Below are 25,216 nucleotides of genomic sequence, written 5' to 3'. Positions count from 1 at the left end.
TGTTTGGAGCCAGGATACTGGGACTGTGGACATCGCTCTGCCTCACTGCTTTAGCCCTCAGCTTGCGTCTGCACACACAGGCTTGTGGGACTGGTTTGTTTTCTTAGAAGCCAGTGGGTTAATTGTTGAGTTTGGCATCTCATCCGGCTAGGAGATAAGAAGAGCAAGTTGGGCCTTTGAACATCCGTAAGTGACCTTGCCAAGAGACAGCAGTGTGATTTAGGGAAATGATGCTGACGCTCCCATATGCGTTTGCCAGCGCCCCCCGGGGCTGCTGTCCTCCTGGAGGTTCAGCCAAAACGGCCAGCTGTGCTGGTGCCCAAGGTCAGGTGGATGGAGCAAGGCCATCCATCAGGCTGTGAGCCACTCATCACCTCCAGGAAGTCCACCTGGGGGTGGCTCCCTGCCCCTCTACCCCCCAGGCTGCTGCATTAGCCAGTGAGCGGCTTGGGAACTTTACAGGTCTGAGTTTTACAACGTTTGCATTTCAAACCAGGGAGCTGAGCTCACTTAGTGTGGAAATATATCCTCTAGTTCATTTTCACCAGAATTTGTTATGGGACCACCCAGGGCCAGGCACCAAGAATAGCGGGGGGAGGACCCTGTTGCTGCTGCCATAGAGGGAGAGATGGTCACGTGGGAGGAAAAATGGCTGTTCAGTGTGCTGGTTGCCCCAGGGGAGGTGGGTACCCCTCGCAGCCAGGCGGAAGGTGGGAGGAAAGGTGGTCCTTGGCAGAAGGTTTCCCAGAGAAGGTGACATCAGAATAGGGCCCTGATGGATAAGTAGGAGTGCACTAGGGCAGCAAGGAAGGACATTCCAGGCTGGAGGAACAGCAGTGCTAAGGCAATGTGTGAGGCTGACCTCTTCTGGGAGTTGCAAGTGGTTTCACATGGTTTCTGCAAGGTGCAAGTTGTTTCTGAAGGATGTGCAGTAGGCGGACACCTGGGAGATGGGCGGGGCTGTAAATTAGTTGGAATCAGCAGCTCATCAAGGAGTTTGATTATATCCCAAACACCATGGCCAAAAAATGTTATGCATTTTATTTTACTTTTTAAATTTTTAAGAATTTATTTATTTTTTGGCCACGCCCGTGGCATGCGGAAGTTCCCAGGCCGGAAATCAAACCCATGCCCCAGCAGTGACCCAAGGCACTGTGTAGTGACAATGCTGGATCCTTAACCCACTAGGCCACCAGGGAACTCCAGTGATTTTGCATTTCAGACCCTTCGATCCAGCTGTGCTCCGAGTGTGAACCTTGTTCACGTTCTCTTCATTGCTCACTTGGATTTGCCACAGATTCCTTAAAGCGACGAAGGATGTTCATAAAGACATCAGCTGGCACCTCATGAGCCAGCGTAGCCCCATAGCCCCCTCTCCCTTACCATGAAGCCCGCAGGCCTCATGGGGGCCCCCTGCTTATCTTTCCCTCTGACCATGAACCCATCTCTGCACTTGGTCCGTGTCGGCATCGACCTTGCCTCGTGCCTTAGAGCCTGTTCTGTCTGCGGGGAGCAATGCCCGCCCCATCGCGTCATGGACACCGCTTACCCATCCGCCCTTCGGGAGTCTTTCCGACTCCTAGTCGGTCGGTTGCCCTGTGTGTTTCTTGCTCTCCGTCCCGGTCGCCTTCGCAGTCCTTTGATTCTTGTCTTTCTCGTGCTCCTGAGCTCCCCAAAGGCTGGTCTGCTTCTCCTCTGTCTGCCACTGTGGTGCCCAGCAGGACACCAGGCACTGTTTGTGAGGGGAGGGAGGGAGGCAGATTCCTTTAGAAAGTGCCCTTAGGTGACCAGCCGTGCGAGAAAAGGGTTTGAGCGAAGCCAGTGGCAGTGGGAGCGGAGAGGAGGGGCTGCCTAGGGCCCTGTCTCTAGGGTAGCGCACGCCAACCACGCTGGATGTGGCGGCCTGGAAGACTGGGCAGAGGTCAAGATGATATCATGGGGGTTCCACTTGTGGCTCGACAGGTTAAGAACCCAACTAGGATCCATGAGGATGCGGGTTTGATCCCTGGCCGCGCTCAGTGGGTTAAGGATCCGGCATTGCTGTGAGCTGTGGTGTAGGTCACAGGTGCAGCTTGGATCCGCATTGCTATGGCTGCGGTGTAGACTGGCAGCTGCAGCTCCGATTGGACCCCTAGCCTGGGAACTTCCACAGGCTGCGGGCACGGCCCTAAAAAAGAGGGAAAAAAAAAAAAAAGATGAGGTCATAAGCAGCACACACACATTTTGCCCCCTCTCCTTGCGTTCTTATCCCTGGAACAGGTTTGTCTTGCTCTCTGTTCTCAGATCAGACCCCCAAAGGGATGAAATGAAGGATGAATTAAGGCTCTCCAGTTCCCTAACAGCCCACACTGTCCAGGTTCCAAACTATTGGTGAAACATACTAAGGTTTACTCACCGCAGCTATCGTAGCTGAACTTACATCATGTGTAAGTTCCCCAGAGTCCTTCCCCTGGCGGCTGGCGTTCGGTTCAGTTGTGAGGTCGGCTTCCTAAGTTGTGTCTTAAGAACATTTTGTTTTGAACTCAGTAGATCTAAAATCAGACGGGGGGTATTTTTTTCTTCTTGATATCTGCAGATTTGGTGTAATAAATGACAAATGTGACCCACAAGGATGTACCAGGGGGCTCCCACGTGAGGAATGATCTTAAAACAGTCCCTTCCCTCTCAGAATTTCTTTTAACCTGCACATGCTAACGTTTATTTCCAAAGCGTGGGACAGGGGCCAGAACGTTCAGATTCTGACTTGTTCAGAACACTCCCGTTTGGGATCTCCAAAGAAAATTCCTGTCCACTCAGGAAAACAAAACCACACTAGATATTTCCAACAGATGGTATTGAACACAGAGGATTCGCTACACAGGAACTGGAAAGCTGAAATAATCCAAGAATTAATCACTGCGAGAACAGCTCCCATCGCTAGCGCTGGGGGACACGAGAGAAGAGGTGGTCTCACCTGGGCCCTGGTGGAGGCACCAAGCCAGCAGGACTGCTGCAGGGGAGGGAGCCGGGGGTGGCTGGTGGTCAGGCTGCAGGGGGACCCGGCCCAGCTGCTGCTGGCAACTCTGCAAGGTGGGCAGAGCTGGTGCTGGATCACGGAAGGGGTGCCCTGAAGCTGATTATTGGTGCCGGCTAAGGAAGCCAGGAGGCGGGAGCCATCCTTCCGTGCCCTCTCCCTCCTGTGCACTCCACCGCCACCCTGTCCTCCTGAACCGACCAGAAGCCAGCGGGCAGGGGTGCCTGAGAGGAGTGGTCTGGAGAGCCCAGGCCCAGCGTGGCAGAGCGGGTGCTCAGCAGCCTGGGTAAATAACCCGATTCACAAGCAGATTCTGGAACAGGCCAATTTCGAGACTCTGCGGCTTTGCTCCCACCTTCCACAGAGGGAGGCCTCCTGGGCTGTACTCCGATAAGCTCATCTCTCGGAAGTCAGATAAAGCTAAGCTCCTGCCACTGGGGAAGAGGCAGGCCATCCTTTGGGCCAAAGGGGTACACGGAGCGGACCTCAGGCCAGTGGGGAGGAACCGCCCTTCTTTCTAGGTCATGGTCTCTTCAGTTTGGACTTGGAGGGGTCAAGATCATCATGAGGGCACGTTCCAGTGGTGGTGGGCACCTCGGATGACCGCCCCTCCCAAGGGCCCGCAGGCGCCTGGGGCAGAGCTGAGGAAGCCACCATCTCTGCCCGGGGGTCTAGCTTCCTGTCACTCTCAGAGCTCTTTGATCTGAGGAAAGACGTGAGCTGGGGCATCATGGGACACCGAGGGCCACGAGGCCATCGCGGTGGTAGCTGCGGTCCCATGAGGGGAGCCCTGCAGGGGTCCCCAAGCCAGGGAGATCCAGGCCACTGTTCCCCCACCCCCGCTTCAGGGGAGCCCTGTCACCAGTCTTCAAAATGTGAGGCCTGATTTTATTCATGAAAACTGGGAAAGACACTGCAAGGATCTGGGGGGTGGGCTGTAGCAAGAGAGCTTGAATTCCCTGGTCCTCTCCAGATGCTTCCTTATCATGTGGCTTTTCTGGGGCGTGTCTCTGCAGTGCCAGCTCCCCAGAGTCTCCCTTCCTCAGAGATGCCTCGAGGTGCCCGAGGGCTCTGGGGCTGGGAGTCTGGGGGACTCTTTCTTGCCTGGCACACATCTCTCTCCTCACCCCCCCCCCTCCAGTGGCCATCTCCCTGTTGCCCTCACTCTCTTTCAAGGCGAGAGAAGATGCCATATGCAAGTGTCCCCAGAGGATGGAGACGGGAAGTTACATAGAACTGATGTCTGCATAGCAGGTTCTTTGCAGGGAAGGGTTTCAAGGCCCGTGGGCGGAGTTCCCGTTGTGGCACAGTGGAAACGAACCCGACTAGGATCCATGAGGACGTGGGTTCAATTCCTGGCCTCACTCGGTGGGTTAAGGATCCAGCATTGCCATGAGCTGTGGTGTAGGTCACAGATGTGGCTTGGATCTTGAGTTGCTGTGGCTGTGGTGTAGGCCGATAGCTGAAGCTCCAATGTAACCCCTAGCCTGGGAACCTCCATATGCCGCAGGTGCCGCCCTAAAAAAAGGCAAAAAAAATATTTTTAATGCCCTTGGGTTTGAGGGTGCTGACATCCGAGGGTGAGAGTAGGGTGCCAGGCAGGGGAAGAGTGGGCATCGAGAGAGATTTGCAGGAAAGGTGGGCAGAGCCCGTAGCTGCCAGTGATTTTACCTGTGCCGCAGCTGGAATCTCAGGTGCTCTCTTTGTGACCTTTGCCAGGCGGAGCTGGCTGCGTGCAGGATCCGCGGCTCGGAGGAGAGGCTGAGAACAGGGAGAGTGTCCTCCCTACCCCGCCCCTCACTGACGTGGAGGCCCTTGCGGATAATCCCACACCGCGTTGCCCTAGAGTGTTCTTAGCGGATGCCCTCTGCAGTGTGCCATCCCTGTCAGCCGGGAAGTTTCGGTCCAGCCCGGTGTTTGGATAATGGAACCTGCTTTCTGAGAGTTCACATGGCTCCGTCTTTGCTTCCCCTTGGGGTTAAGGGAGCTGCTGGCTCATTTCAACGCTGTCATCTTACAAATGAGAAAACCCAGGCTGGACATAGGGAGAGGGTGACACATGTACTGGTAGCAGAGCCAGGCAGGGTCCATGGTGCACCCCCAGCCCACAGCTCAGCTCCCCCGCCTCCCGTCCCCTCAGCACTCCTGCAAGCCTGGGCTCTGAGTCTGCTGAGCCCCGCCTGGCTGGATTTCTTTTGAGTGCTTACTAGGGGACAAGGGTATTAAAAATATTGCACAAGGTGCTACTATATTGGCTGAAGTGTCGCAGAGAAAATCAGCTCTTGTAAGGATGCCAAGCCCAGGATAGGCTAGTGCGAGGATGAGACAGTGAGGTCTGACCCAAGCGAGGCTTCACAAGTAGACAGCACGAGGCGGTGGGCAGAGGTGGGGGACAGGTTTGGCATCTCTGGGGGTCATGGCCTTGAATTGCAACTCTCCCTCATGCAGAGCCCTGTGCCCGGAAAGGCAGCCAGAGAGGCAGGGACCCCCTCCACTCCCTTACCCCAGGCTCCCTTCTGGCCACGCCGTATCACAGTTCTCGCCTTTGTTGGTCTACTTATAAAATACAGGTGTATGGACAGGTCGCCTGGCTGACTGCAGGCCTCTGTATCTGGATGCATGGAAGATAGGCATGCGTTTGTCCCTGGGCAGGTGTGTGTGTGTGTATGTACACATGGGCGGGCATCTGTATACATAGACAGATGTGTGTGTGTACACAGGCATGTATGTGTGTACCTGGGTAAGCATGTACGTGTGCACGGGTACGTGTGTGTGTACACAGACACACGTTGTGTACATGGACAGGTGTGTGTGTACAAGAGCAGTCATGTATGTACATGGACCTGTGTGTGTTCATGCACAGATGTGTGTGCACATGGGCAGGCATACGTGTGTGTATGAGTAGGCATGTGTGTACATGGACAGATACGTACATACACTGGTGAGCATGCACAGGGACATGGACAGACGTGTGTGTCCACGGGCAGGCATGTGTGTACATGCACATATATGTGTGTGCATGGACTGGTATATGTATATATGTGGGCAGATGTGTGGGTACATGGACAGACGTGTGTACACTGATAAGCATGCACATATACATGAACAGATGTGTGTGTCCATGGGTGGGCATGTGGGCATATGGACAGATATGTGTGAAAACAGGCAGGCATGTGGGTACACGGACATATATGTGTGCGTCCACGGGCGGGCATGTGGGTACATGGACAGACGTGTGTACACTGATAAGCATGCACGTATACGTGGACAGATGTGTGTGTCCACAGGCAGGTGTGCATGTGCAGTGTACAGGGTGGCTGTCACCAAGCTGTCTTCTCAGGAGGGAAGCACACAGCTGAGCCCATGCCGCCCACTTTTCCTGGGCACCATCCATGCAGCCCCACACCTGGGGAGGGTGTTCTGAGGCCACCTGCACAGCAGGAGCCCCAGGTCTGGGTGACCTCGAGCAAGACATTGCACTCACTGGGACGGGCAGCGCCTGGACCCCCGGCCCCGCAGCTCTGATTCACACCATGGAGCCCAAGACCCCCGGGGCAACTGGCTGCCCTTTTCCACCTTCACCGCGCCACGTCCTTGCTGAAGAGAGACGTCTGCAGAAAGCCTTCCAGCAGCCGGAGCAGTGGCCAGAGCAGCAGCAAAGGCAGCAGCCGGAGCAGCACCAGCACCCTCCAAATTGGGACTCTAGCCCTTTAAATCTGCTCAGTTACCAAAAAAGAAGAGGCATCAGACCCTGTTAATTAAAGCTCGCCCTGGTCCATCATTCTGAGGAGCTGCAGTGGCTCTGCTCCTTCCTGATGGCTTAGAGACTCTCCTTAACTCCCAGCCATGGATCTTGGAGAATTTCCCCTGAGAGCAGCAGGAGGTATGATCCTTGTCGATGGCACTCTGGGGCTGGTTGGCGCTAAATCAATAACACAACTGACTGCATGGACGCTGCCTGGTCCCCCTTTCCTTCCCGCTCCCCCTCTGCCTCCTCTCCAATTTCCCAGCTTGTGTTTCACTGAGACAAATCAAGTTTTCATGGGTTTCGGAGGAAGGGGAGGGCTCGGGCGCCGGGGGTGGGGGGGTCTGGAGGGAGCCCCCAACGTGTTTGTTTTGGCCCTGGCTTCACCTAGCTGCCCAAGTGGCTTGGAGGAGCCAGGAAACATATTTGCTCAAGCTTGTGCTCCTGCAAAACCATTTCCTCCTGGCCGGGGTCCCCTCCCTCAGGTTAGCCCGAGAAAGGCATAATAACCCTGACCGGACTTGCTTCTTAAATCAGTGACCCGCCACTCGGTCCATCACCATGGCTGTGTGGCCGTTCCCCCAGGTCTGTTATTGGAAAACTCATTCCATAGAACTTTCTGTCTGTAAATTGTCCCGGCCGGAGCACCGGGCCGGCACCTCCCCTCCCCTCGACTCTGAAGGCTGCTGGATTCAGATGCTTGCTGTAGGGTTTCAGGAATTCCTAACCGTTCCCCCCCCCCCCCCCGTGCCTTTTGAGGAAACTCACTTCCGAGCTGAGCCTAAGGTTCTGTGGGCAAAGAGTTGTTTTTCTTCAGGAATCTGCTGGAGCCTGGCAGAGCTGAGGGAGGCGGTTTCTCTTCTTTTACACGGCATTTGGTAAATTGTACTCCGGCCCAAAGAACATCTATCTGCAAATCCTTCATTGATTTGTTTTCAGCCCCACAGTTTCCTTCTGGGTGAAATGCTCTTCTCGAGTCGCACCCGAAGGAAAGGTTTCCTCCTAATCGGCTTGTGACACCGCTTCACAGATGTCCCCAGAAGCCAGGCCCTGGCAGAGAGGAGCCATTTTCATCGTCCTAAGTGACAGTCCCCGGGAGCCCAAAAATGTTGGGTCCATGCGTGTTGAGAGGAGGCGTCCGAGGGCTTCCAACACCCGCCACCCCCTCCGCCCTGGGAAAGTAGCTCAGAAGGCGAAGCGCTGTTCCTGAGGTTTCCAGGGGCTTTAAAACGCTCTGGGTGGCTAACATGGCTTTCCGTCTGGAGAGGGATCTGAGCCAAAGCCCAGCTCCCGGGAGTGGGGACTTACCCCCCAACGTCATTGCCTGCGGAGTCCCGAGTGTTTACACCAACAGTCGTTGCGGAGCGTGTGGCTCAGTCCTTTCTCATCCCTCAGCAAAGGAGGGGAACTTTCTCTGGGCGAGTGGCGTGGAAGCCAGCATCTCTGCCTCCCAGAGACCGGGGCTGCCCCAGGTTGCCCTTCTCAACAAAATGAAACTCTCAGCCACTCAGGTTAGGGGAGGCTGTGCAAAGCCTACCCACGAAGCACTTGATGGAATTCCAATCGCTGTGCCCGTCCGTGGACTCAGATAGTAATTTGGCCCTTCCGAGGGCGACATCCAGGGAGAGCGATCTCCTGCCAACCGAAAGCCACACAGGAAGCAGGCACAGGATGGAGAGGGGCGGGCTCTGTGGGTTCGGTACCCTCTTCTCGGCTCTGCTTTTGGCTGGTCTGTGAGTGGCATCATTGAGGGTTAGGTTCTCACCTGGCATCAGGGCGCTGGGTGGGGCCACCGCGGCTCAGAGACAGAGGATCCAACCCAGGCGATGGCCACACAGCGAGCGATGCGCCCCTCTTCCTGCCCCTCCCTCTCCACCCCCTTGAGACCTAGGGGTCCTGGGCCCTCTGCCTCTCCAGGCCCTATTGCTCGAGAGTCAATAGGAACCCCTTCTTCCTCCACTTTCTAGAGGGAGCCAGAAGAACCTGCGTGTCCCCAGATTCCCCCCCGCAGGCCAGGGATGCATGTCACTACCTGTGATGGGAGTAACTGTGTCACTAAGGTGACCAGGGCCTATTCACAATAGGTAGATAAGACTGTTCCTCTGAGTCAGTTTTTCTTTTCAACTTAATGATGTGTGTGTGCGTGTCTTAAAATTTGTTGGCTGGTTGCTGGCTTTCAAGGAACTATAAATAGATCCCGATGGAGTGTGTTTAGACCTGGCACCGTTGGAGAGTCCTGTGGTCCACGGGTATGCATTTAATGGCCTGGGCAGGCTCACCCACCACCAGGATGGTGAAGTGGAAAGGACGGGGCCTTCGGGGAAGGACAGGCCTTTGTTGGGATCTCGGCCCCGCCGCTCGCCAGCACGTGGCCTGCACCGGTTACCTAATCTCAGTGCGCCTCGGCTTCGTCGTCTGTGATACGGTAGCATTGGCAGGACTAATTGGAATTATTTAGCTAAAGCCTGGGAACACAGCAGGTACCAAAGAAAGCGTTCCTTCCAGAAAAGGCAGCTGCCTGCAGTTAAGTGAACCGTATCCCCAAGCGTGAAACTGTTTGAATAACTCCAGTGTCTCCTTCACTGACCACTGACCCGAGCCTTCTCGAAGGGCAGGGGCGACCTCGTTCGTGTCATCACACCCCTCCTGATGGCCGGCATGGGGCCTGGCGTAGCGCTGAAATGACATAAAAGTTTACCGAATGGATCCGTGATGGGCTGTGGACGCGTCACCTTCAACACAGGTGATATTTAATGACTAAACCAAACCCCTGCTCACGCAGTTTACTTACAAGATGCAGCTGAGCCTGACACATCAAAGAGCCCTGTGATTGTAATAAATTGGCACTAAAACATGTCCTTTGGTGGGGAAAACTAAATTGCAGCTTAAAAAAACAAACCAAAAAAACCCCCCAAAAAAACAACTCCCGCTCTAGAACCTGCAGCAGGAGCCTGTGGACCTCAGGCATCTCCTGGAAACCATCCTGCTTGCTGAGTGTCGAGGTCGCCTCTGCCCTCCCTCATCGTGGGCCACCCCCTCTTTGTCGTGCTTGGAAGACGAAAAGGGGTTCCAGAAAGGGAAAACCCCTCTGTCACTCTGCTGGGTAAGGATAAGTCAATTAGTAGATCAACCAGGGAGTTCCCGCTGTGGTACAACAGGATCGGCAGCATCTCTGGAGCCCTGGGCTACGGGTTTGATCCCCAGCCTGGCACAGTGGGCTAAGGATCCAGCATTGCCATGGCTGCAGCATAGGTCGCAACAGTGGCTCGGAGCTGATTCCTGGCCCGGGAACTTCCATATGCTGCGAGGCGGCAAAAAAAAAAAAAAAAAAAATAGATCAGTTAATCACTATGTTAATGTGTATGTAGACAACCCCTACAGGGGAGAGTCATTGATTTAATAAATATCAAAGATAATAGTAATAATATTGATAATAATACCACCAGCACCGAACATTCACTCAGGGGAATCAACCCCAGAATGACAGCACCTCTGCTTTCAAATGAGGGACAGACAGAGACATGAGCAAAGTGCATCCATGCAGATGGGGCAGCCGAGGAGAGGCGGGAGTCCTGGGACCACAGCCTGCCCCAACTCGGGATTAGGTCGTTTGTTTATGTGGCTCCCAAAGAGGCAGCTTTGGAAAGAGCATCCTTGGCAGAGGAGGTGACACAGGCAAAGGCCAGAGGTGGGAGAGACACTTGGGGGGTAGGGGGCTGCCTCCACTTGGCTGTGTTCCAGGGATAGGGGGGCAGGTGGTGAGAGATGGGGGCAGTGGCCAGATCCCAGAAGGCCATGGGTGGAGTTCCTATTATGGTACAGCGGAAACAAATCTGACTAGTAACCACGAAGTTGTGGGTTGGATCCCTGGCCTCACTGAGTGGGTGAAGGATCTGGTGTTGCCGTGAGCTGTGGTGACGTTGCAGACGCAGCTTGGATCCCGCATTGCTGTGGCTGTGGCATAGGCTGGCGGCTACAGCTCCGATTGGACCCCTAGCTTGGGAACCTCCATGTGCCATGGGTGCAGCCCTAAAAAGCGGAAAAAAAAAACAAAAAACAAACAAACAAACAAACAAAAAAACTCCCACAAAACTCCAAAAGCAAAATGCAAAAAACCGAAAGGCCATGGGAGCCCCCAAAGAGGGGACTTTATTCGAAGGGAGATAAGAAACCACTTGGGAAAATGGAATCTAACCAGTATATATTGAGCACCAATACTGGGCTGCATTCGAGGCACTGAGGCTGTAGCCACGAACAAATCAGACAGAAAGCCCCATGTAGGGAAACTTGCATCCAGCGGGGAAAGCAAAAAAACAAACAACAGAAGGTAGATTGTAAATAGCATGTTACGGCGAGAAACAGAGCAGAGAAGGAGGTGCGAGTGCAGGGGCAGAGATGGGTCCAGGTGTCCTCCAGGACACAGGGGGAAGATAGCATCGGAATGATGCTCTTGGGGGTGTCGTCAGAATTTGGGCTTTTGCTTTGAGTGAGCTGGAAACTTGCGCTGGGTTCTGAGCAGAACAGAGACATTTAAAAAAGATTCTTCAGGAGCTCCCATTGTGGCTCCATGGGTTACGAGCCCGACTAGTATCCATGAGGATGCGGGTTCGATCCCTGGCCTCCCTCAGTGGGTTAAGGATCTGGCATTGCCATGAGCTGTGGCGTCGGTCGCAGACACAGTTCAGATACCACATTGCTGTGGCTGTGGCTTGGGCCGGCAAGGCCGGTAGCTACAGCTCCAATTCAGCCCCTAGCTTGGGAACTTCCATATGCCGCAGACTCGGCCCTAAAAAGCAAAAATAATAATAATAATACAATAAAAAAATAAAAAAGTCTTCAAACTATTGTGTTGGGAAACCATTGTGGGGGGAGGGGGGAGCAGGAAGACCAGCTGGGAGGTGATGACAAAGTCCCGGCGAGAAGGGCTGGTGGCTGGACGGGGGTAACAGTCGACATGTGCAAAGCGCTAGACTTCAGGACTTTTTTTTTTTTTAAGGATGGAGGCGATGAGATTTGCTGATGGAATGGGTAGTTGTGTGAAATGAAGAGATGAGTCAAGGCTGACTCAAGCTTCTTTGGCCTCCGATGGGGACAACTGTGGGTGGAGCAGGTTTGGGAGAAGATCAGGAGTTGGTATTTCTCCTGCTAACTTCAAGACGTCTGTTGAGCATCCCGGCGGAGATGTTGAGTGGGCTGCCCTGAGTTCACAGGAGAGATCTGGGCTGGATACAGCCTTGAGAGCCATGAGTCCAGATGGTATTTAAAGCTCTATCAGATGAGATCATCAGGAGACGGATTATGGATGGAGAGGACTAAGGGCTGAATTCTGAGGCTATTTACAGGTTAAAGAGAGGAGATGGAAGCAGAGGTGTCTCTCCTGTTAAGACAGTTTATTTCCTTCCTTTAGTCTATCTTTTCTCTTTTCCTGGGAGCCAGATTCATAGATCACCCTTTCCCGTTTTCAAATTGTCCTTTTCTCTTGGCTTCTTTCCAACATGCTTAGAGACGTGCTCGGGTCTCTTTCATCTTAAAAAGAACCTTTTTTCTTTTTTCCTTTTTTCGAGCTCTGTCTCATTTTTAAAGTGTAGTCGATTGACAATGTCGTGTTCGTTTCAGGTTACAGCAAAGTGATTCAATTATCTATGCATGTATATATACATACATATATGTATACATATCTAAAATACTGAGTTATAAAAGATCAAATATAGTTCCCTGTGCTATACAGTAGGTCCTTGTTGGTTATCTATTTTATATGTAGTAGTGTGAATCTGTTAATCCCAAACTCCTAATTTATCCCTCCCCCCCTTCCCCTTTGGTAACCACAAGTTTGTTCTCTATGTCTGCGGGTATATTTCTATTTTGTAAATAAGTTCATTTGTATCATTTTTTCTAGATTCCACAGATAAGCTATATCAGTTGATATCTGTCTTTGACTTACTTCAGTTACTATGATCATCTCTAGGTCCAACCATGTTGCTGCAAGTGGCATTATTTCATTCTTTTTTATGGCTGAGTAATATTCCACACTTCTGAGTAAATATACCACATCTTCTTTACCTTTTTATCTGTTGACATTTCGGTTGGGCTTTCATGCCTTGGCTATTGTAAATAACACCACAGTGAACCAGAGAAAACTATAAAAAGAACCCTTTCCTGTCTCCTGAGATTTCCATTTGCTTTGGCCCTATTTTTCTCTTTTCTTTTCCTTTTTTCTTTCAATTAATTGAATAAATACTGTATGTCAGGCATGAAGGATACAGAAACAAAAAAATTAGACTTTATCCACTTGAAAGAATATCTGTTTATTTCTATCTTGTCTACTTCCATAAAGCATTTTGGATAGCATAGTGGTTTGTGGATATACAATGAAGTATGAAATATATAAATCATAAACTAAGGAGCAAATTTTTGTGCCCAGGAAAATACAACTTAGGAGAATAAGATTAGAAAAAATAAAATGCACCAATAAGTAATTGAGCCACCAATCTGATGAGAATTTCTGGTTAGAAATGGGAAAATGGGAATTCCTTAAAATATTTGCTAAAGTACAGTATACATCATCTCCAAAGTTCTCGGAGTTCCAGTGGTGGCTCAGCAGAAATAAATCTGACTAGCATCCATGAGGATGCAGGTTCGATCCCTGGCCTCACTCAGTGGGTTAAGGATCCGGGAGTTGCCATGAGCTGTGGTGTAGAAGCGGCTTGGATCCTGAGTTGTAGGCTGGCAGCTGTAGCTTCCATTCGACCCCTAGCCTGGGAACCTCCATATGCCCTGGATGCCCTAAAAAGACAACAAACAAACAAGCAAACAAACAATTCCAAAGTTCTCAATTGTTAATAATTATATGGCTCTGGATGTTTTTACAAACTGAACACACTCTCTAACCAGCACCCAGATCAAGAACTGGACATTATTCACATCCCATGTCCCCCCCTCCACAGGGCTGACCTTATCCATTTGCCTGTTTCAAACTGGGAATTGCTTCTTGAGTTTCATTGTCCCTGAGATGATATGCTCATTCCTCAAGGAAAACAAAATGTTTCTGGCATTTAGTTCTAAAACAGTGTTTTCTTCCGGAGTTTCTCTCAAGGGACACCGAAAACCTGGGTAGACTATACCTTGTCTATTTCCATAGCCTGTTTTGGATGGTATGGCCTCTATGTGCATAAGCGATGAAACATCAAATATAAGAATTTTAACCAAGGAGGTACAGAGTCAAAGAGTGGTAGTTATTTAGCCTTGTTGTGGTCTGTGCATGCGGGCTAGAAGATTTTCTGGCGTGGCGAGGGGAAGAGAAAGAAGAGTTTATTGAGATAAGAGACGTTGCAGCAGGACGACTTCCTGATAATCAGGGCGAGCGACCCCGGGCGCATGGTCCCATCTGTTTTTATAGCCCAGGGAGAGGAGACGCCTTGCAATACACCTGCTGACCCGCTGCTTGGTTGCGGAAAGAGGGGGCTTTAGATACACTTGAAGGTGGGTTGGGGGCATATATAGCCCCTGTAGGGTCCAGGTGAGGAGTGGGCCACATACCCATCCTAGCAGGGGACCGGGAGGGAAGTGGGGGGGGAGGGCATGACAGTGAGATGGGAGGGGCAGTGGTAAGGGTCTGGGGATGCTTGTCTAGGCCAGAGGCTTTGAATTCTATCTCCTGGAAGGGGCCGTGAGGTCCAACAAGCATCAGAAAGCAGAACCGGAGAGGGTAGGATGCCATAGAGAACGAGGCTTAGGAGTGACCCTCTGATTTCGAAGGTAGGAGGCGCCCAGCACAGTTTCCTGGAGCGGGGGAGGCAGAAGCCAGATCGGGGGGGGGGGGGCGCATCAAGGAAGGGGCCAGAGCTACGAATCGATGCCTCTGAGTGGAGACCACTCTTCCAAGGAGGTCCATTCTCATGGGACGGAAGAGAGGGAGGCAGGCAGAGAGAGTAGCAGGAAGGGTTTTGTTTCCTTGTCGATAGAATGGGAGAGACTTAATCATGTTCCTGGGGCAGTAGATGGTCAAGAGATAGAGGAAAGAGATAGAGGGAGAGAAAAGAAAATGAAAGAAGCAGGGGCCTGGCTCAGTTCTCCTACACACACACACACACACACACACACACACACACACACACACACACTCACTCACTAACTCACACACTCACACTCAACCTAACTTGCTTCTCGTTTGTTTTGAGGTTAAGATGACTTTAGTGGCCGCATGCCCCTGTGGGGGGTCTAGGATGTGTCCACTGGGGCCTGTCCCTAAAGAGAGGGGCACTGTGGGGTGCCTCCTGGGCTCCCTTTCCGCCACCTGTCCCAGGATGTCAGGGCTGCATGGGCCTTAGCGAGGGTCCAGCCTGTGTCCTTACATTCCCAATGAGGAGACTAAGCCCCAGGTTTTCCCGGCACGGTAGAGACAACAGAGTTCACCCCCAGGCCCCTGGACTGCTTGATCGCAGAGCTTCAGCGGGCATTTCCAGAATGCCCCTTCTTGGTCTTTCAAACTGGAAAATTTCTCCAATTCCAGTGTGCATCAAAATCACCTGGAGAAGGGAGTTCCCGCTATGGCTCAGTGGGTTAAGAACCCGACTAGGATCCATGAGGATGCAGGTTCTATCCCTGGCCTTGCTCCATGGGTTAAGGATCCAACGTTGCCGTGAGCTGTGGAGTAGGTTGCAGATGCGGCTCGGATCTGGCATTGCTGTGGCTGTGACTGTGGCCAGTAGCTGCAGCTCCGATTTGTCCCCTAGCCCAGGAACTTCCATATGCCATAGATGCAGCCCTAAAAGGACAAAAAAAAAAAAAAATTAACCTGGAGAAACTATTGAGACACAAAATTATTAAGACACAGATTCCCTGGGTTCCACCTGGAATGTCAGACTCAGCAGGACCGAATTGGGGCCGAGAGAATTTGTATGTTTAACAGCTTCCCAGGTGAGGCAGAGGCTGAGGGTCTGGGGGCCACACTTTTGAGATGACCCCTGGGGAGGTCCTCTGGGCCATGGAGGTGGGGGAGGTGGGCAGGGGGGGGTGGAGCTGGACCTGGCTCCTCAGAGGTTTTCCTTTGGGCTGGTCGCACGTCCCTCGGGGTCAGGCCTGAATGAGGGGGTGGCCAGCTGCCAGGCCGCAGAAGCTGAGCCATCCACCCTCGAGCCACCAAAGGCTGTGTGCTCCGAGACTAATCCTGGCGGAGTCAGGCCATCCTTCAACACAGCCCCGTCCTGGCTGTTACATCCCCCCCACCCTTCCCTGGGGGACGGAGTCACAGGGAAACCCGCCAGCTTGGACCCAGGTGGGGCTCTCTGATCACGGTCTACTGCCATCTATTCTGGGGGCTGCTTCTCTTCCCGGGTCCTCAGGGGAAGGCAGCACGACTCGCTGGGTGTGACCCCAGGTTTGCCCTCCACATATTCCATTATCTTGGCTCTCAGAGCATATGTCAAGTGACTGGTGTGTCTCTGGCAGGTTATTACCCACTGAATTAGTGTGGCGAAATAAAAACTATAATAAAGCTGTACCAGACTCTTAAATTGTTAAAATTTATTAGAAAACGTGCATAGTTATTAACCGATCTTCGCCGTGTGCGTTCGCTGGAGCCCAAAGCCAAAGGAGATGAAAAGTGACTCTGTCAAAGAGAGGCTGCGAGCTGGCTCCTGGAATTCTCCAGAGAGTCCCAGTGGGGCGGCAAATTCTATGAATTCACAGGGAGCACGGCGGGCCTCTCACTGAGGGCTGGTGCTCCTCCCTGGTGCTGCTGGGGTTCTCCGGGGCTGCAGGTCTGTCTCCTGGGAGAGCAGCCTGGTCCATCAGCCATCAGGGAGGTGCCAGGGAGGATACACAAGCCTTAAATCTCAACCGTGTTTATATTCTGGAGGCCTGGGTTCTCCCCGTGTCTAATGCTGGGACCGAATGTTCGAGCTTGGAAGGTGGCTGCCTGCTGGCTTCTGTGGCATTCTCTGCTGCCATATCCTCCGGCTTATCTTCCACTCTGCCTTTTGAGAACCAAATGGAGGTGCCAACTTTTCTCTGCTCAGCAAAGGCTCTTTCCCGATGGTTCCATCAGCAGGGAGCTGCTCCCTGGGCTTTCGGTCCCCCAACCATTCTTCAGACATGAGGTGAGGGTGTTTTCTCTGCTCCTCAGCTCTGTGGGGAGAAAGAGGATAACGGGGCCTCTGTTGCAAAGAGAGGTGCTCTTAGGATGGAGCGGGGCCCCTGACCCCCAGGTGCATTTTGAACCAAGTGCCAGGTTACTGTCTTTTTTTTTTTTTTTTTTTTAAGGCCATACCTGCAGCATGTGGAGGTTCCCAGGCTAGCGGTTGAATTGGAACTGCAGCTGCCAGCCTACACCACAGCCACAGCAATGTGGGATCTGAGCCACGGCTGCGACCTACACCATAGCTTGCAGCAATGCTAGCTCCTTAACCCACTGAGCAAGGCCAGGGATTGAACCCACATCCTCGTGGATACTAGTCAGGTTCTTAACCCACTGAACCACAGCAGGAACTCCCAGGTTCCTGGCTCCAACCCCCAATGACTCTGGCTTCAACCCCCAACGAGGTGCTTTTGCGCCAATGGCGGCAGCCTCATTGGGTTTTTAGCCCAGGGTTCTTACTGCCACCTCTAGACTAGCTAGACAGTAAATTCACTGAACCCAGAGACACCTCCCCCTGAGAAAAAGTGGGAAAGGAAAGTTCAGAATGTTTCCCAAATGCCAAGGCTGAGAGTTTTCCTGCATCCCTGCCAGTGTGCCCTGGGCAGTTGTCCTCAGGGTCTCATCAACCCACTGGTACCCTGTGGATTTCCACCCATAACATCCCAGGAACCACAGGCACCATCCTGGAGTCCTGGGGGAACTGAGCCCTGAGCCTGGGGGCTCCCAGCCTCACCGTGATCTGTGTGGTCCATGGTGAACTGAAAAACCCAGGGCCTGGATGAAAGATCTCCTTGTTTTAACAGTCCCTCTGGGAGAGTTTTTCCTCCAGCCTTTCTTTTTAGTCCCTGTGTATATAGCATAGCCTAAGCCTCAGCTTCACCATCACACTAAGAGGTAGGGAGACCCAGTGTCTAAGTTCCTGCTGTCTTACGGATTGACTGCTCCTGTTGGGACACTGGTTGGTGCATTTTTTCTGACCCTGGGTCACTAAGACTAGCCACTTGAATGGGAAGTTGCTGGAAGGGTTGACCTATATTTTAAAGACTCCTGGATGGAACAGATGGCTTTCTCCCTTCTAGGCACTGATGTGGAGGAAAATGAAATTATACCTGCAGGAATGTAAGACAGTCCAAACCCTCCCTTTCCTTTCTTCTGCTCCATCAAAGCATAAGGATAGTCCATGGGACACATAGAGAGCATAACAAATGTTTGGATTCCGACAGAGTGATGGGTTTATTCCTTTCCCACCTCCTCTTGGCATGGTTGTGCCGTGCACACAGACGATAACAAGATTACATGAATATGTAATAAAGTGAAATCTAGTTAGTTCATCAGCATCGTCTCTTTGGCCAGGCAGAGCGATTTCCTGGTTTTGAAAGACAGTGAAATTGTTGGTGTGTGAGCTGGTGCCTGCTGAAGTCAGTCATAAAGTGGCCAACTTAAGAGAAGCAGAATGCACTGCAGAAACCCCTCGGTTAGAATCCACTTATATCTTCTCTACCTTGTTCCAGAAAGAATGCAAGGCGATTTGCAGAGATGCATATCCAACCGCAAGACATAATTAAATGAAAAAAAAAAAAATGGACCAAGAAAAAAATAAGACAAAGGGAAAACAAGACAGGGAAAGCAAGAGTGGAGCCAGGAATGAGGTTAGGACACAAAATTCATGACATCAGATCCTGTGCATTTGCTAGAGGTGGAACACTGGGGCAGCCCCAAGCTTCCTCTCAGCCAAAACAGAAGGAAGCAGTCCCTTATTAAAGACCCGGCGTCTATGCCATAAAAACAAACCAGCTGCTCAGAAAAGGCACAGCTATTCCTGTTACTGGAGGCAGAGAGAAATATTCTCCACGGGTCCTCAGAGAGAGGACACGGTGTAATGTAACACGCCGTGTCCCAAACGGCCTTACTGTCCATATGGCGGGGAGTTTGATAGGGCTGCCTCTTGGAACATTCCTCAAGGTAGGGGGGATGGTTAGGGAGATGGAGCTGCTCCCCAAACATTCTCTGAAGCTCTGACTCAATCTTAATCAGAATTGAGATGATGTGTGATAAGCTGCCTTCCCTTCAAGCCTTTCTCCATGATGATTTCAAGGTGTGGCATCAGAGGCTCCTGCAGTGTTTAGGGTGTGTGTGGGTGTGTGTGGGTGTGTGGGTGGGTGTGGGTGTTGGGAGGACGGCGAAAGATGAAAGGATGCTGAGGGTTTATCTACCCTAAACCCTCAGTTTTGTCATTTTTTTAAATATTGGGGTTCCTCATAACATTTACTTGAAGAAAGAGGTCCCTCACTGGTAACAACAGCTTGAAAATCATGGTCTAGGAAAATCGCTCAAATTAATTCAGTGAGCCTTATTCTCCCAACGGCATGAGCACTGGGCAGTGAATTTCGAGGTAATTCTCCTTGACAAATAGTTGGAGGGCAGCTGCCCTGGGCTGCTGGTTGGGTATAATCCCATATGCTTTAACAGTTGGTGGAGCTGGAGGTGGCACTGAAATCCTCTTAGGAGGTGACCAGGACACCTTCCTGAACAGAACGCTGCTCAGGATGCCTCTAAGGCCAGCCCGGCCCTTTAGAACTGACCTCTCTTCTGATTGGTTGACGCTAATCAGCGTCCATTTTGATTGGTCAGTGCCGGTGCCCCACGGGTCGTACCCGTTTTGAACATCGCCCTGCCTACAGCGGGGGCTGAGAAACTCAAGGAGAATTCAGATCCCATGGAGAGTCCAGACCAAGGGTTTAACAACGCCCCCAACTCTGACTATGACCAAAAAAAAAAAAAAAAAAAACCCCTTTTAATCCAGAAAAAAATGTAAACATCTGCCTCAGTGATTAACCTCCCCATTAAAAAAATCATTATATTTAACTCGAGACATCGTCATTTCCTCTGAAATAAACTGGCCACAAATTAAACATGTAGGTCCTGGAATGAGCTAATTTTATATCCATACTTTTGACTCAAGGCAGTTAAATGATGAAGAATGTTTTCTGAAAAATGATGACATTGGGTTTCAGAGTGGCTGATCTACATGCTTGCTTTCTGGCAGTAATTAGAGATCAAAGCCACTTGTCTATAACAGCCACTACTAATTCACGACCATAAAACCATGCCCTCTGTTCAAAAGAGAATAATGACCATTCTGTTCTCTGTCGTGTTCAGTTCATCTAAGAGAGGCCTCAAGTTATAAAGACATAAAATAAGGAGGAAGAAATACCATCCAGCTTTTCACGTTCATAATGTAGGGTGCTTTCTATGTGCCATTTGCTGTTGTGGGTGCTCGGTTAGAGCAAGAAACAGACCAATAAGGCCCCTGCACTTACAGAGCTCACAGTCTAGTGGGAAAAGACAATAAAAATTGGGCAAAGATGTTCTTTTCTGTCTTTGAGCTCATTCTAATAACTGAATCAACTTGAACTTGGTGACCTTCAGTGGTCTTTTCTAATGAGCGTGGGTCACCTTTGCCTGTTTGTACGTGGAGTAATTTTGAATTGAATTCTGGACTTTGTGAACGACATGCGACAGAGGCCCTGGGTACTGTCACATGTGTCCGAAGAGCGTCGGCTTGTGGTTTGTTTGTTTTGTCAGGAAGTTAACTTGGCTGCACAGCAGCTGAAAGATCCATTCAGTTCTCTGAGGCTTAGCCGGGCTGCCTGAGTCTGCCCTGGGTGTGTAGTTCTGGGGTCGACCAGAAGTTTGGCAGAGTTACTCAGGATATTTGGGTCTCCTGACTGTGACTCTCTCCTTTCTGGTACATCTCTCATACTTTCTCGATGCTGCTGATTCCCTGAACTCTGTTTTCTGATTCCTCAGCAGTAAGACTTCAGTGTCCAGCCTCACAAGGCACGGATGTGGGGTGGGGGTGGGGCTGCCTACAGGTGAAAACTGTAAAGATGGGAACTCACTTTCCCTCCTCCCAACATCCATTCTGCTCCAGCCTCTTCCTGGTTTGGACCACTCTCGGTGCCCTTTGAACGTTGTCTTTTAGATGGCCCCCAGAATTTATGATTGTTATTCATAGGAGGGTTAGTCTTATAGGAGCTGCTCTGCAATTATTACAAGTAGAACTCCCCAGTTTAGCAAGTAAATAGATAAGCTCATTTCAGAGAGTGATAAAGGCGGTGATGGAAAGAAATGGGACAGAGCATGTCTGGAGTGTGTATGTAGAAGGGACACTTCACCTGAGTGGCCGGGGAGATCGCCTCTTAGGAGGTGACATTGAGCTAAGTCCTGAATGATAAGGAGAAGCCAGACGTTCACAGATTGGGGCATGAGCCCTCCACAGGGAGCGTGGGCTATATGACTACCCAGGCAAGAGTGAGAGGCAGGAATTAGGCAAAGGGAATGAGCGAGCAGGTGGTCAGAGGCTTGATCACATAGCACCTTGCAGCGCATGGCAAGGCGTTGCGTTGGCATTTTATTCTACTTATGATTGGAGGATTTTATTTTTTTTATTATTTATTTATTTTTTGCCTTTTTTTTTTCTTTTTTTTTTTTTTTTAAGGGCCCTACCCGCAGCATATGAAGGGTCCCAGGCTAGGGGTTTAATCGAGCTACAGCTGCCAACCTACGCCATAGCCACAGCAATGCCAGATCCAAACCATATCTGTGACCTATACCACAGCTCATGGCAATGCCGGATCCCTGACCCACTGAGTGAGGCCAGGGATAGAACCTGCGTCCTCATGGACACTAGTCGGATTTGTTTCCACTTCGCCACAATGGGAATTCTGGGAATCATGGAGATTTTTAAGTAAGACATGATATGATCTGTTTTATATTTTCCTCAAAATCACTCTGACTCTTCGAAGGACAGGCAGGAGTGGAAGCAGTCTTCTGTGGTCCATGGGGAGGTGGGAAGCTTGGTCAAGAGTGGTGACCTATGCCAGGCCTCGCTCACTGTGGGTGATGGGCCCTTCGCAGTGGGGAGGTATGGATGAGCAGCAGACACCGGGGGTTCAGTGCCAACCAGAGCTGGTCGCATCCCCAGAACAAAGACCTAGGTGAGGTTGAGAGAAGCAATTCCTAGTGGGGAACAGCAGAGATCAGCCCTACCTGTCTGTCTCTCTGGAAAGTTTGGGCTCACATTTTCTCAAGCAGAGAACTGGCGATTCTTAGATGGACCAACAGCCTCATCAGACTGGGCTGGGCCAGGCCCGCACCCGCTTCTGCTCCCTCCACCCAGGAGGCTCTTCCATTCAGTCCAAGGGTAAGTGGGCTGAAGTCTGGACCTCGTATCCCGCCATGTCATTTTCCATTTCTCGAAGGCAACGGCACAAAATCCTTCCTGGTTTCCCAGCCTCAGTGGGGCTGCCAACACGGCCCAACAGAGAAGCTGCTCGCCTGCAGTCTGGGGCATTTTTTTTCCCTCTCAGCTTGGCTCCTCCATGTCTTTGGCTCCCTCTAAGGGCCCCAGGAAGGAGGAAGACAACCAGTTTGTATGATTGGAACTTCTTTCCTAAACCCAACAGATAGCATCCTAGGCTGAGAGGGGCCGTGGCTTTGGACTCTGTGTGCAGACAAGCCTGGCATCAAGTCTGAGCATCCCTCAGCAGCCACATTCTGGACCCTTCCTCATCCCCGTTTCTCATCCGTCCGTGGGAAGAGGAACGCCTCCCGCTTCACGGGGTGGCTTCGAGGATTAGAGGAGATATTGAGTGACATGATGTCTGCCACGCGCCAGATGGGACATGGTGATGGGAAACGCTCAGCCCGCACCAGCGGCATTGAGAAGGGTGATGCATATTTGTTTTCATGATTCAGGATGGCCGATCCACTTGAGCTAGGATGTCTTCACACTTGAAAAACACAAAAGCCCTGCATATTATTGCTGCCTCGTGGCCAGGCTTGTGTTTCAAGAACCCGCTGGAGATACTAGGCTGGCCTCCATCCACATGCATGCAGAGGAGAGGAAGCCTGGAGGTGCTGCCTAGTGGAAGTATTTTTTTTTTCTTCTTTTTTTTTTTTGATGCCCCACGGCATATGGTGTTCCCAGGCCAGGGATCAGATCTGAGCTGCAATTTCAATGTAGGCCGAAGTTGCAGCAACCCTGGATCCTCAACCCACTGTGCTGGGGATCAACAGGGTGAATGTATAGCTATCGTGCCAAGTGTCAGGGACACCCTGAGAATGTGGGGACTGCCATCCTCCAGGGTGCCCTGGTGGAGATGGGGCATGGGGAGAGTCCTACCAAAGATGGGGGTGTGAAGAGCAGACAGGGAAAGGGGGCTTCGGGAAGAACTTGGAGACCTGGTGATCACTGTGATGGAGCCTAAGGTCCCCGTGTCCCCGGGCAGCCAGGGTGACCCGAGACCCATTGATGAGGCTCCCACAGCCGTGACTAATGGACATGAAGCGCTAACGGGCTCCTCTCCGTTCTCAAAGCCTCTGCCAGCACCACCACCAAGAATAACAAGCATTTAGAAACTAATTATACATCTGGACAAATCTGTTTCAGTTTACTGGATTGAACATAATCATATTAAAATATAATGAATACATTCAAACACACAGTGGAACCAGCGCTGGCAGGGGAGGCTGGCGGCTCACAGAGGGGCTGGCGGAGCCCCCGCCACGGGCCTGTGACTGCTTTCCCTGTCACTTTTAGTTTAGGTCCCCATCTACTGCCTCTGCCCTGACACGGGCTCATCCATACACACTAGCGGTCGTTCTGGCCCTGACTTTCCTGCCTGCTGTTTAATCTTGGACTCCTTTGGGTTGGAGAGGCTGAGGCGGGTTGCAGGACGTTTTCGGTGTGCTGGTGACCGCAGCCCTCTGCCATCCGGAGTTCACTGAGCTGGGGGCCTTGCTGATCCCAGGGCAGGGAGGCCTCATCCGGGTCCTCCCTGGAAAGGGGGGCGGAGGGCACCCAACTGCACTGGTACTTCCCAGACACCAGCTGCCAGATCCCAGCCTGCACATCTGTGCCTGTCCTTAGGGAGCATGGCTCCTGGGTCTCCAGCTTGAGCTGCAGGCCTCCTCCAAGAGGCTGAGTCCCCTCCAGCAGCTAAGCCGGCACATGAAGCCTGTGTTGGCCACACACACCCTGGGCCAAGGCCCTGGCCTCGGCTCCCATGGCTTCTTACTACTGCCCTGCACGGCTCTGCCTCCTACTCCAGCCTCACCCCACCCAGCACGGGGCTGCGCTGGGTGTGATGGTCCAGGAGGGGAAGGTATCAAGGGTGGGGTGAAGGGGCCTGTGTAGGCATCCACGGTCAGTTTCTGGGAGAGCGAATTGAGTCTGTTTCTGAGCTGCTTCTAGATGGAGGGTCCCGGGCCCTGGGGAGTACCTCCAAGACAGGCATCTGGGTGACCACGGCTGAAGGAAGCCACGGGTGAGAGCTTGATCGCACCTCCCATCAGGTCCCCATGGTGAGACCCAAGCGGCCTGATCTGTGCCCCGCAGCCACACCTGCTCTGATAGGCCTCTTCCCACTGCCTGGGGTCCCACCCTCCTAGACACTGCTCTGGCTTCCAGAACTGTCCCAGGAGGTTCTCCTGAAATGAGACTCTGGGAGTTCCCACCATGGCGCAATGGGTTAAGACTACGACCGCAGTGGTTCAGGTCAAAGTGGAGGTGAGGATTGGATCCCCAGACCAGTCCAGTGGGTTAAGGATCTGTCATTGCTACAGCTGCATAGATTGCAGCTGTGGCTCGGATTCAGTCCCTGGCCCGGGAGCTTCCATAGGCTGCAGGGCAGCCATAAAATAAAAAAATATAAATAAAATAAAATGGACTGTGAACTGGTGGCTCCCGGGCCAGAGCCAGCCCACAAAGACATTTGCCATTCTCGCAGTTTGGTTTTGCGTTGCTGTCATGTGTTTTAATTTTGTTGTTTTCTCGCAAAGCGTTTTGAAGGAATTGCCGGCACTTAAAAATCAGCTGATTTATTATTTTAACTGGCTGGGTTTCCAGCTTCTCTTTAAACATTCCAGCTGGCTATGCTGGGCCAGATTCCCTCACAGCAGCAGTCAGCTGGGGATGAGCTGGGGTTCCCCCATTGGACAGGGTGAGCTATTCCCCACGGTCACCCCCTTGCTTGACGCCGGGCTGCTTTGCCTCTTTCCATTGCTGCCCAGTCACTGCAGGCATTGGAGTTGCCTTGTTTTATAAAAAGAAGGAAAGAATTCTAATGCATCAGCCGTGGATCACACTCTAGTATGAATTAGACTAGTGCCCTAGCAGAGAGAAGGATGCTGACCTTGTATTAGTCAGCTTAGGCTGCATAACAAGGTACCATTGCCTGGGTAGGTGAAACGACGTTTATTTTCTCATAGTTGTAGAGGCTGAAAGTCTGAGATCAGGGTGTCAGCACAGTCAGGTTCT

The 25,216-nt window shown here is 51.8% G+C and overlaps 1 protein-coding gene across 1 annotated transcript in view; it reads left to right on the top strand.

The window, feature by feature from the left end:
• Positions 1-6,495: 6,495 nt before the first annotated feature.
• CALN1 (calneuron 1) overlaps positions 6,496-25,216 on the top strand; it is a 460,082-nt gene continuing 441,361 nt past the window's right edge. The window contains exon 1 of the mRNA XM_047779923.1: positions 6,496-6,896. The gene's annotated coding sequence lies outside the window, so the exon portion shown is untranslated. The remainder of the gene's footprint in view (positions 6,897-25,216) is intronic.

This window comes from Phacochoerus africanus, chromosome 5, assembly GCF_016906955.1.
Source record: "Phacochoerus africanus isolate WHEZ1 chromosome 5, ROS_Pafr_v1, whole genome shotgun sequence".
Taxonomy (NCBI): Eukaryota; Metazoa; Chordata; class Mammalia; order Artiodactyla; family Suidae; genus Phacochoerus; species Phacochoerus africanus.
The sequence above is the reverse complement of the archived record's forward strand: the minus strand, read 5'-3'. Positions and strand labels throughout refer to the sequence as shown.